General features: G+C 38.0%; 1 long non-coding RNA gene across 1 annotated transcript; it reads left to right on the top strand.

Annotated features, from left to right (window-relative positions):
- Positions 1 to 1,847: 1,847 nt before the first annotated feature.
- LOC113274068 lies at positions 1,848 to 3,257 on the top strand. The gene is made up of 3 exons (XR_003322752.1): positions 1,848 to 1,955; positions 2,618 to 2,772; positions 3,202 to 3,257. It is a non-coding gene; the product is annotated as an uncharacterized LOC113274068 (long non-coding RNA).
- Positions 3,258 to 11,122: the final 7,865 nt, after the last annotated feature.

Raw genomic sequence — 11,122 nt, forward strand, 5'->3', positions numbered from 1 at the left:
AAGAAAATAAAAGAAAACAAAAGAAGAAAATTACATAGGGACAGATTCCCAATTAAAGGAATACTAAATATTTACAGAGCTTCCATAAAAAAAGAAAAAACAAAGAAAAGAGCTCGATACTTGAAGATTTAATCTGTCTCATTAAATAGGAATACTACTAAATATCATCGACATAGATCTAACACTTCAAGTTCAAGTGACATTCGAAAATCATGTTTTATTCATTGTCCACTCTATTTAAAACGTATAGGTTATTCAATAAATACTACACTAAGACTGAAAGAGATACAGAAGAGACCCGTATCTTTGATTTAAGACTTCAATTTAACACACATTACCTTAAAAACCCATCTCCATGTTCCTTAAGTTTCTCAAAAATAATCAAACAACATACATAGTTTAATAATGCGGGTGAATATCTCCATTGAATCAGTAAATAAAGAAAAAGAAAAAAAATGTACATGAACAAAATGTGCATTTTTTCATAAAAAATAAACTGAAATTGATTCCACCTACATATTATTGGTAATGATTTGATGAGAACAAATTAATGGAAAGACTAAAAACGACAAAAAAAAACGACAGCAGGGTGGACAATGAACAGTTGTCCCGTCTTTTATATAGCATTTGAAACGATCTCAGAGATCCCTCTCCTGGTTTTCATAGGAAAAAAAAGGCAAAAGAGTAACCAAAAGTATGTTTGGCTATCCATGAAAATATATAATACGTGTAGCAAAGAACATTTCAATTACAAAAGAAAGTACATCACTTTTTTTTATTAAAAGAAACAGGGGATAACCCTGCAAGTTAGATGACAATAATATTGTTTCCTTCCTGTCTCACCAGAGTCGGCATAAAGTACACCACCACTAGTGCAATTTCAACAACTTTTTCATGTAATAAAATTGATTACTTGACCAAAAAACGTACATAAACAAAAAAAAAATTTATTGAACATTATCAGAATTGAGATCGAACAAACCTTTATTTTCTGATATAGCAATAGGAGTGAAGCAGCGAGGATTTACATAAACGATAATGAGCCTTGTTTATGCATTATTTAGACCTGCTAATCAAAAAAAGTTATGGTTTCCGGTGTACAAAAATATTTAGTGAATTTATACCTTGAAATTGTTTGACTTATGCGCCGGTACAACATACAGCTACAACAGGTGCGCGATCGAGGATACCTTCAAAACGAATAACGAAAGTAGATTAGATAAAAAAAAACCTATATCCAAAGAATGGATTAGATCAAAAAATCCTAAATCTCAAGAAAAAGAACAAAATAATCATAAAAAGGAGAAGAACGTGTCAATTTCTGGATTTTTCTTCCCGCAGGTGCTTTATATGGAGGTACCAAAGCGACAAAAATTCCATAAAAAACAATATTGTCTTTTAGAAGTCGTATATATCAATCAGCTTTAGAAATTGTATATCATATAAAATTTCTATAGATAATATTTCTGGATATGCAGATTTAATGGTTGCAAATTTTTTTGGGCAGAAAAATATTAAATATCTTTTCACTCGTCTAATAAATTCTTTTTTCCTAAAGGATGAACAATATTTTTGGATAGTCATTTAATTGCCGAAACAAATATTTTATATGAAAATATCCTAGACATCTAGGAATAAGAATAAGAAAATGCTATACTTATTATTCTATTTTACTCAAAATATGCAACTTGCCGAAATTTCATTTTTCCTGATAAAATTGACGAAACCGCTTTCCTAATTTGTGGGTTTGAGTATATTTAGCCTAATTTGTATTCCACTCATTTTTTTTTTGTTCTGTTTCGTATTCGATTCTTTTTTTTTATTTTCTTTTTTCCTCTCTGCAAATCTTTTATTCCTAGTGATGTTGTATTATTTTTATCTGTACAGAATCAATAAAGCCTTTTGTAACCCTCGAAAGAAGATTTCTTGATTCATGTGTGACATCCACAAATCAGGTATTTTATTTTAATCGTCAATATAAATTTGTATTTTCTTTTAATACTAACTGAAAGTGTTATTGCAATTATTTTCTTTTACCCGAAGTTTGGAGTTGTATTAGACAAATTTTATCACAAAAACTGTAAATGGATATTGGACATTGGATTTTTTATTATTATTATTCATATGATTCATCCAATTTTATGATGATATTATGATGCAAATTGCATATTTAATTTTATTTAATCTTATCATGATGTAATTTTATTTTATTTTGGTAATGTTGAAGTTGTTTATATTTATTTTGTTATGTGTCCTAAATTAATAAGATTTAGTAATTTTAGGTAATTATTTTTCAAAAAATGTGATTGGCTAAATAATATTTCGTGGGCCCAAAAGATTCTCTTGAAATTCTATTGGCTGAAATTTAGAATGGCGGGGCCAGAATCAACCAGAAACTCCGGTTACCACATCGCTCGAAAAAACTCTATTTTTATATAAAGAATTATGATACTTCAATCAATGTGTCTCTAATACTGTTATTGAGAGTAAACTTACCAACTTGTGCAATTGAAATTCTAAAGTTAGTCCAACTTGTAAAAACTTAAACCACAATTGCATTATAAATCATTTTGCAATGTGGGTTAGCTTTCTTATTTTTTTCCAATGTTTATTGTAGGTATATATGAGATGATCATTTTGCTTTTCGGGTTTGCATTTGTTGTTGGTCTCCCAGTTCTTGATCCTTGCAAACTATACGGTATCTCTAAAGATGAATTCGTGGTGTAATGGTATCATAACTGACTCTAGTCAGAAGATGCGTGTTCGATTCACGTGAGGTTCCATCATTTATGTATGCCAATTGTTTTAGCATATCAATTTTGAGATCCACTTTGATTGTTGACACCAGCTGTTGGGATAAACTTCGTTTGTTGACACCATATTTTTGGGATCAACTTCGGTTGTTTGCACTATTCTGATGTTAACTTCGTTTGTTGACACCATATTATTATTATTATTATTTTATTATTATTATGATCTGATTATTTTTTTCGGATCAACTTTGGTTGTTGACACCATACATAATCTGAACATTTTTCAGAATTTTTAATTTTGGGGGTCAATTTCGGTTGTTGACACCATATTATTTTTTTCTTATTATTTTCTAATTTTTGTTTTTGGGATCAACTTCGGTTGTTGATACCATATTATTTTCTATTTATTTTTATCATTTTTTGATATATTTTTTTGGATCAACTTCAGTTGGCGACGGCGACGGACTGGCGGCAGCGGCGGACTAGCAGCGGACTAGCAGCGGTGGTAAAATGGTAGTGGTGGTGGGTTGGTGGCGGTGGTGGTGGTGGACTGGTGGTGGATAAGAGCAATTTATTTTTTTTTGAATGAAGAAACACGTTCTTATTATAAAATAAGAAAAATATATATGATAAAAGGTATTAATGTAATCTATCTTTAAATGGATAAGATATGGGTATATTTATTATGTAGTAGAGGTATATTTGTAGGGTGTTAAAATTAGTAGTATATAATTAATGTACCCCGATCTCCAAAAAACACAAGCAGGACATGGGGAAGGAGTGTGTAGCCATTTGCCTGAGTGAGCTGATGTCTACTCAATCCGTGACTACATTTCAAACTTCCAATAATGGTTGATACTTTTAGTTGCCATTGTCAATGGTGTACAAAATAGAATCAACAATCCCCACGGGCCTGCCACACCAAATCAACAATCCCCACAAGCCCCTGTGCGTAGCACGGGTTACATTCTAATCTCTGTAATAGATACTGGCTAAACGTAGTTTATAGTTGGATGCAAAAAAATTCTTAGCTCTGCGCGATCCATTAATAACAGTAGGATCGATTGACATGCCACAGTGATTATGGACTACTTGGTGGTGTTTGGGATAATGAAGTTACTATAAATAATGATATTTATTATATCTTAACTAATGAATTGTGAAAAATATATGGTTTAAAAATTTTAGGTACAACAAATTTGAAACCGAAATTGCACCAAGATTTGGAACCGAGATCTCCCCAATATAAAGTCGCACCAGTGTCTCAGTTCCGTCTGAGACAAACCGAAACCCAATATTAACTATATTGCTCACACCTTCTTCCTATTTTCTTAGCTCTTCCAATTATTCAAAATATGAGCATGACTTAGTTAATAGAAGAGCAACATGCTGTCGAAAATCAAAGAGCTGAACAACGAGCCAATGTGCAAAATGAAATAAGAAGAGCAAAAGCTAATCAAATAAGAGTACACCAGCGCAATTTTAGTACTGTTGAAGATGAATGCACCTGCAGGAATTATGTTTTGTTTACTAATCATCTCATCGTTTATAGCGTACTACAGGCTATGCCGTTTTGGGGACGCGTTTTTCCGAAATTTGAAGAAGAACCAATTAACCTTAATAATCGTTATCTACAGGTGTTGAGTGTTCAGTTTGTTATAATTTCTAAGAATATTAAAATTATATTGTTATGATAAGGAAAGCATCTCGAAACATGAGGAGTGGTGAAACCTTGATAGACATTGAACAAAGGTGTTGTGCAGAGTGGCTTTATAATAACAGAAAAGAGTTCTGATATGGAAGTTGTTATGAAATCTTAAGAGTGTTTCCCAAATTTAATCCAGTTAACATGTTTTAATTTCTTAATTGTTAATTTAAGCATGAATATAAATGTAGATTTTCATTTATCAAACGAAAGTTCAATTATATTAAACCACCGTTCAATAAAAATGCGAGTACATTAAAAGAAATTACAGCTATCAAACTAACGATTTCCAAATATATATTTCCATAAGCCTGCTTGGTCCTCCGAAAACTCACCAGTTTGAGTCTGAGATGGTGGTTGAGTTGCATCAGGCGATTCATAACCTTTATATAGCACCGAAGATAGTTGAATTGGATGAAAAGGTTCTTGAAATGGGTGAAATGCTAAAGTGGTTGTTGGGGGTATACATTTCAAATTGCATAAATGCATCCATATTTACGCCACCGTAAGGAGTAAGTACAAGACCTTGGGCATGAAACCACTAGGAGTTTGGAACCGGATATCCGTCATCTCCACGTCTCCTCCTGATGCTGATACCTGAGTCTCTTCCACTAAATTTGGAGCAGAATGACGACTTCTACGACCTCCACGACTTCTTTGACTGCTACTACCAGGGGACATGCCATCACGACCTAAAACCATTTGAGAACTTGTTCCTACTGGAGTCTCTGGCATTTCATAAGTCAAATTATCCCTCTACATATGCATATCTCTCAAGTGAAAATTCTGGAATCCATCGAGAAGAAGCGTTAAAGTGTTCAACTTGTTTTGATACTCTTCTGGTGATGCCACCACACCGCAATGTGGATACCTCTGCTGGAAACCTTCAACACTAAGTGGAACAGTAACAATATCTCCAACGGGAGATAAAGTCTGGACTTCCCAAGATATTTGGGGCATATTTGACGAATCCATTTGACTAGGATACATATATGGTTCGCCCGTCGGTGATGGAGGTTAGGATAGAATATCCGTAAGTGGCAAATTGCCAATTGCTGGAAAATCAACACTACCCAATTTTTGTGGTTGAACATCAATATTTAACTTGCATACCTTCTGGAACCAACTAGAGTAATCAAAGTTATCATCTGGGGTTTGGATCAAATCTTTCTTTTCTTCCCAAGACTGTCCATTATTTATCAACGTTATCCAATCATCTTGTGAAATTATTGACGTTGGAAACTAGTTGGTTGCTTTTACCTTTCTCCCTTGTAGCTAAAACATATGTATTTATCCGTGGTATCAAATACAATGACCCGAAATAAGACTATAAAACACAACTCGCTTAAGGCTTAACTCTAGCATTCTTTGTGCTATTGGCTCATGGTACTCGTCAACATAAGTATACGACATCATGCTCATGTTTATACTTGTTCTGCACAGTTGTTGCATCCTCTGAACAACAACTACATTTTTACCATCATTTATTTCACCAATCCAATTATCGGCTTATACTTGTACACGACTGGAAAAATTATACGGCTTCCTGGAGATAAGGTTCACAGACCTTGAAGTAAGTATACCACCAATACTGAAAATAAAATTGATGAACATTGTTGTGTTAGTACATTCACCAGTTTAATAACTCGATAATAATATAAAGGGATTGTGGTTCTTACCTTCAATACGACCCAAAATCCAGTCAAGCTATCTTTATTCACACATGGGCATTCATCGAGACTTAGTTATAGCTCAGCTAAAATTGCAGACCCCCAATCATAATTTGGCGCTTTAGTTAAATCTTCTAAAGATTCGAGAAAACCAATTAATGGCACTGAGCTAACATCAGGGAACATAAATTGGCATGATGTAGATTTTACAGTGGAGAATACAATAAGCTTGTATCAAATCCCGTGGGAGTGGATTCAAGGCGATGCAATCAAAAGTGGACTACACAAGGGACTACCAGCATGGGATGCTTTCATTCCCCTCAACCAGGTTATTTCTGATTTCAACATCATCACTGTCGAAGTTTTACGAGCCGCAGGAATTTCTCAACAAGAAGATGTACACGTGCATGAAAGATTCCAAAAGCACGCCACAGAGATATATTCACATATCCAGCCACGTCATCGGATCTAAAAGAAGTATAACTGGGTACTTATCATCGCATCCCATTCCATACAATAGTCTAAGATTCAGAAGACGGTTCAAAGGATGTGACTCGGAACGAAGTCCTTGAAGACTTGATAGCAGCACATCGGTAACGGAACGTCTCTCAACTCATCTATTTCACCCAATGGCTCCGGAAGATTTCGACCATACAAGCATCCACAACATATCATGATCGCAATCAGAAGGTCCATGCACTAAACAACCTAAAGTCAAGGATGGACCGACAACGCAACCACAATCTCCAAGATTAGCCCTGACATGATCATTCCCGAGCATATATTTCATCCATTTGTCCCAAGAGTGCAATGGATTTTGGTAAATTTTGGAATCCACTAGAGAGGTTAGATACTCATTCTTCTGAAGTCAGAACCTTATTACACATTCTGGAGAAGATCGATGGTACTGTTGGGTGGCTACATGCGAGAGAACCTACCTTGAGTTCTCCTGGCTCGCCTTGATGCTGATTATAACTATTAGTGATTGCTTTGTTTCCGTTAATGCTCACTATACCACCGCTAACGAATGACAAAGAGGATCCAAACACTGCAGACGAAAGCACGGATACGGACGAGCAACAAAAACAGAAGAGGGTCGATACCTCTTTTCAGGCGGATGGAGTTTCTAGAGTTTGAACAGAATAAAAATTCCTTCTTGCTCCATGAACGGGAATAGATGACTGGGCGCACCACACTCATGATCCATATCCGAACAAGCAGTGCGCCAATATCTCTGCTCCATGACCAAACCAGCAGCGCGCCAGCACGAGGAACACCAGACGCTCAACCTGCAACGCTCCGTGGTCAAGACAGCGCCAACGCTCCATGACACCATCACTCCATGGTCAAGCCAGCGCCAAAGCTCCGAGCGCCAACATCAACAGTCCGTGGCTGAAATTGCAGCACCGACATCAGCGCTCCGTGGCCAAAGTTGCAGCGGCAACATCGATGGTCCGTGGACGAAGTTGCAGCATCATCTCCACTTTTCCATGGACCTAGCCAGCAGCGCCGTATCTTCCCGCTCCGTGGTCAATTAAGTAGCGCCATCATCACCGTTTGGTAGCCAAAGTTTTAGAGCTATATCTTTACCGCTCCACGGACTGAAGCCAAGCGCCGTTTCCACCATTCCACGGACTGAAGCCAGTTTCCACCATTCCATAGACTGAAGCCAGTTTCCACCATTCCACAGACTGAAACTAATATCCACCATTCTATGGACTGAGGCCATTTCCACCTTTCCACGGACGGAAGCCATTTCGACCTTTCCGCGGACTGAAGCGCCATCCGCCGTTTCGCGGACTAAGTTGCAGCGCTATCTCTTTCGATCAGTAGCCAAAGTTGCAGCGCCATCTCTGCCGATCAGTAGCCAAAGTCGCAGCGCCATCTCTGCCGATCAGTAGCCAAAGTTGCAGCGCCATTTCTGCCGATCAGTAGCCAAGTTGCAGTGCCACATCTGCCGATCAGTAGCCAAATTCGCAACGCTGACGCAAACACCCTATGGCCAAGCCGAAGTTATGCAAAGATGCCAATGCAAGGATCACAGATTATGCATGCCTCCTGCCAAAGGTTAGCCAAATTTTCCTAACAATCTCTTCATGACTTGTAGTTTTGATTTTATCCTTGTCTGTCACCATCTCATGCTTACCCCGCAACAATGCCACTGTTACGAGCTAAGCAGGGGACTTAATGTTGATGGTAGTTTTTAGCTTAGGGTTAAAATTATAAAATCCTTGCATCTGATGTGATGTAACTCTGTAAGGAAACGGAGCCATGAGTGTCAAACTCTCCACTGGCATATTTATTGAGTCGTTCAATATATTTACATGAAATTTGTCCAGACTGGCGTCCCAGATGCTTTGTAAATTTCGGCACCTTGCCTACACTCAATTAATATAAGTTTCTTTGAATGCTTTCTGTGATATGTTCCCCGGCTGAACCCTTAATGTTGATACGGCATGACAATTTGTGTTCACTCGCAGCAAAGTAGCACGAATTTCCAAATATCAAGGATAAGGTCTTTGCATAAGATATTCAATCAGAAAGCATGCTGCTCTCTGGCAATGAACTTAAAAGAACTCTGTGTCAACACATAGAATTCAATCAATTATCCTGACTCATTTGCAAAAGTTAGGGTTTTGCGCCTTGCGCAGTATATCAGACCTTGCTTGTCGAAATTAAGCATACGCAAACTAGGTAATTACTCCTCCATGGATTAATATATGCAAAATCTTGCACATAATCAAAAAAACAAGGAGACGCAGGATAGGAGCAGCAACAAAGAGAGGCGTGGCCATGCCTTAGGCCAACCGGTGCCATTTGCCATTGGCCACGCCCCATCCTAAACCGGCCATATTTCCCTCGACCAATCAGGTTGCGTTAAACTCGCCACACGCACATAATTTGTGGCTGGGACCATATTTGCCGGCCCTATTTCCCATCGACCAATCAGGTCGCACTAAACCTGCCACGCGCACCAAAAGGGTGGACACACCCATGCTTGGTCGGCTCCCTACTTTCATTGACCAATCAGGTTGCTCTAAACCTTCCACAGCTTTAAAAAGGGTGGGAATTGTGTCAAAAGGTTACCCTACCAAGTTGTCTTCCCAAAACCATGACAACATGCTAACGACATGTCAAACATGCCAAAAACAAACATGCCAGGCGCACATGCCAAACGACATGCCAAACATGCCAAACGACATGCCAAACATGCCAAACGACATGCCAAACGCTCATGCCAGACGCACATGCCAAACATGCATGCCAAGTGCACATGCCAAACGTGCCACTTACCGCATACTACATGCCAAATCCTAATTTAGATAAAGTTGTCACGCCAACCGAGCCAAACAATGTTCCACAGAACATGGGGATCAATGTGGCCATTAAAACTGATGTTGCCACACCACGTTTGAATTTAACACCAACTTGACAAAAATCCAGCGGCCATGGCTATGCCAGGCGCCACTTACACCACTGTTCCACTGGCATGCAGGAGCCATGCCAGCCATGCCGCAATGCCACTGGCACGCGTTAAAGGCGCCACTGCACCATTATCAGGCTCCAACGGAAGGTAGCCACAATCAACGACTACCCTTCCTCATGAGATGCGATCTCAACCATCCAAGTTTTCCACCAAACTGACAGACTCGTGGCAACTTTTAGGCGACCAGCCGCCTAAATCCAATGGCCATGGATACCCCAGGCGCCACTTGCACCATGATAGACGCATTTATGTGTCTTATATAATCTAAATTGTATATATTATTAGTGCTCGATTTTATATTTATTATGGATTTTTATGTCCCTGTAGGTATTTTTGGAGAAATAAGCTTTTGCGGCGAAATTGGCTAAAAAAGTGGTTTTTGCGCTCGTGGGAGAAAATTACTATACGGACCCTCACTTTGGATAAGGGGTAACCCATTTCGGGCATGTGCTAAAGGGAGACCGGGACTGGATAAAGGGGAGGTCACTTTCCTTCCCAAATTCAAAAGAAAAAAATTGGCGGGAAAACTAGCTTTCACGCCTGGCAGATTTAGGGTTGGATTATTGGACGTGTTTTAACGAGATTCAATCGCTGTAAATGATTGGGATGGACTTGTATTGATCAAACAAAGTTAGTTTGGGCAGTTTAAGTAATCAAAATGGGCTGGATAATCTGTTGGAGGAAGACAGCGTCAACAGCAGGAGCGTGAACATATTTCAAAGATATGGTGATTAATCAGCAGAAGATATCATAAGATTTGCTTCTATACTATCTTAACAAAGTTTGGAAAGTTATTAAAAACCAAATATCTGCTATTAACGAGAAATCAGAGTCCACAGGGAAAGAAATAACGGACGAGGCCGTGAAGAATAATAGAAGATATTCGGGATTAAACCAAGAGATTTTTGGGCATGTCGAGTATAAAAAGTCATGTGGGAGTTCAGAGAAGCTTTATCAAGAGTTTGGGGAAGGTTTGGGACGCAGAGGAGCGATGAAGAAGGATTAACAGCAATTCCCACCTGCTTCTGCTGCTGCCATTAGAGGACCTTGAAGAACACGAAGAACAGACTGCACAGAGCAGTCTTTTTTTCCGCAGCGTTAACAGCAGCAGCTAAGTATCGTTGTTTTACAGCAGACGTCTTCTATCTTTGATTTCTGGACGCCTTTTGTGGGTCGTAGTTTCACTGTTTTATATTTATCACTCTTTTAATCATATTTTGAGCATCAAGTATGTATTTTGAGAACATGATTATTATGAGTAGCTAAACCCCAATACTGGGATGATGGAGGAAGCTGTTTTTCAGCAATGTGGTTATTTAAATAATTCTTAATTCACTTTTTGCACCGATTTTAATTGATTTATGATTTCAATTAAGTACTTGTGATTTTGTTTGATGGAACATGCTTAGTCCTAGGGATTCTTGATGTGCCATGCTTATAATATACAAGTAATATTTTATGGAATCTAATTTGGCAAAGATAGAGTTAATATTTGTTTTATTTTGAG

This window comes from Papaver somniferum, chromosome 4 (genome assembly GCF_003573695.1).
Source record: "Papaver somniferum cultivar HN1 chromosome 4, ASM357369v1, whole genome shotgun sequence".
Taxonomy (NCBI): Eukaryota; Viridiplantae; Streptophyta; class Magnoliopsida; order Ranunculales; family Papaveraceae; genus Papaver; species Papaver somniferum.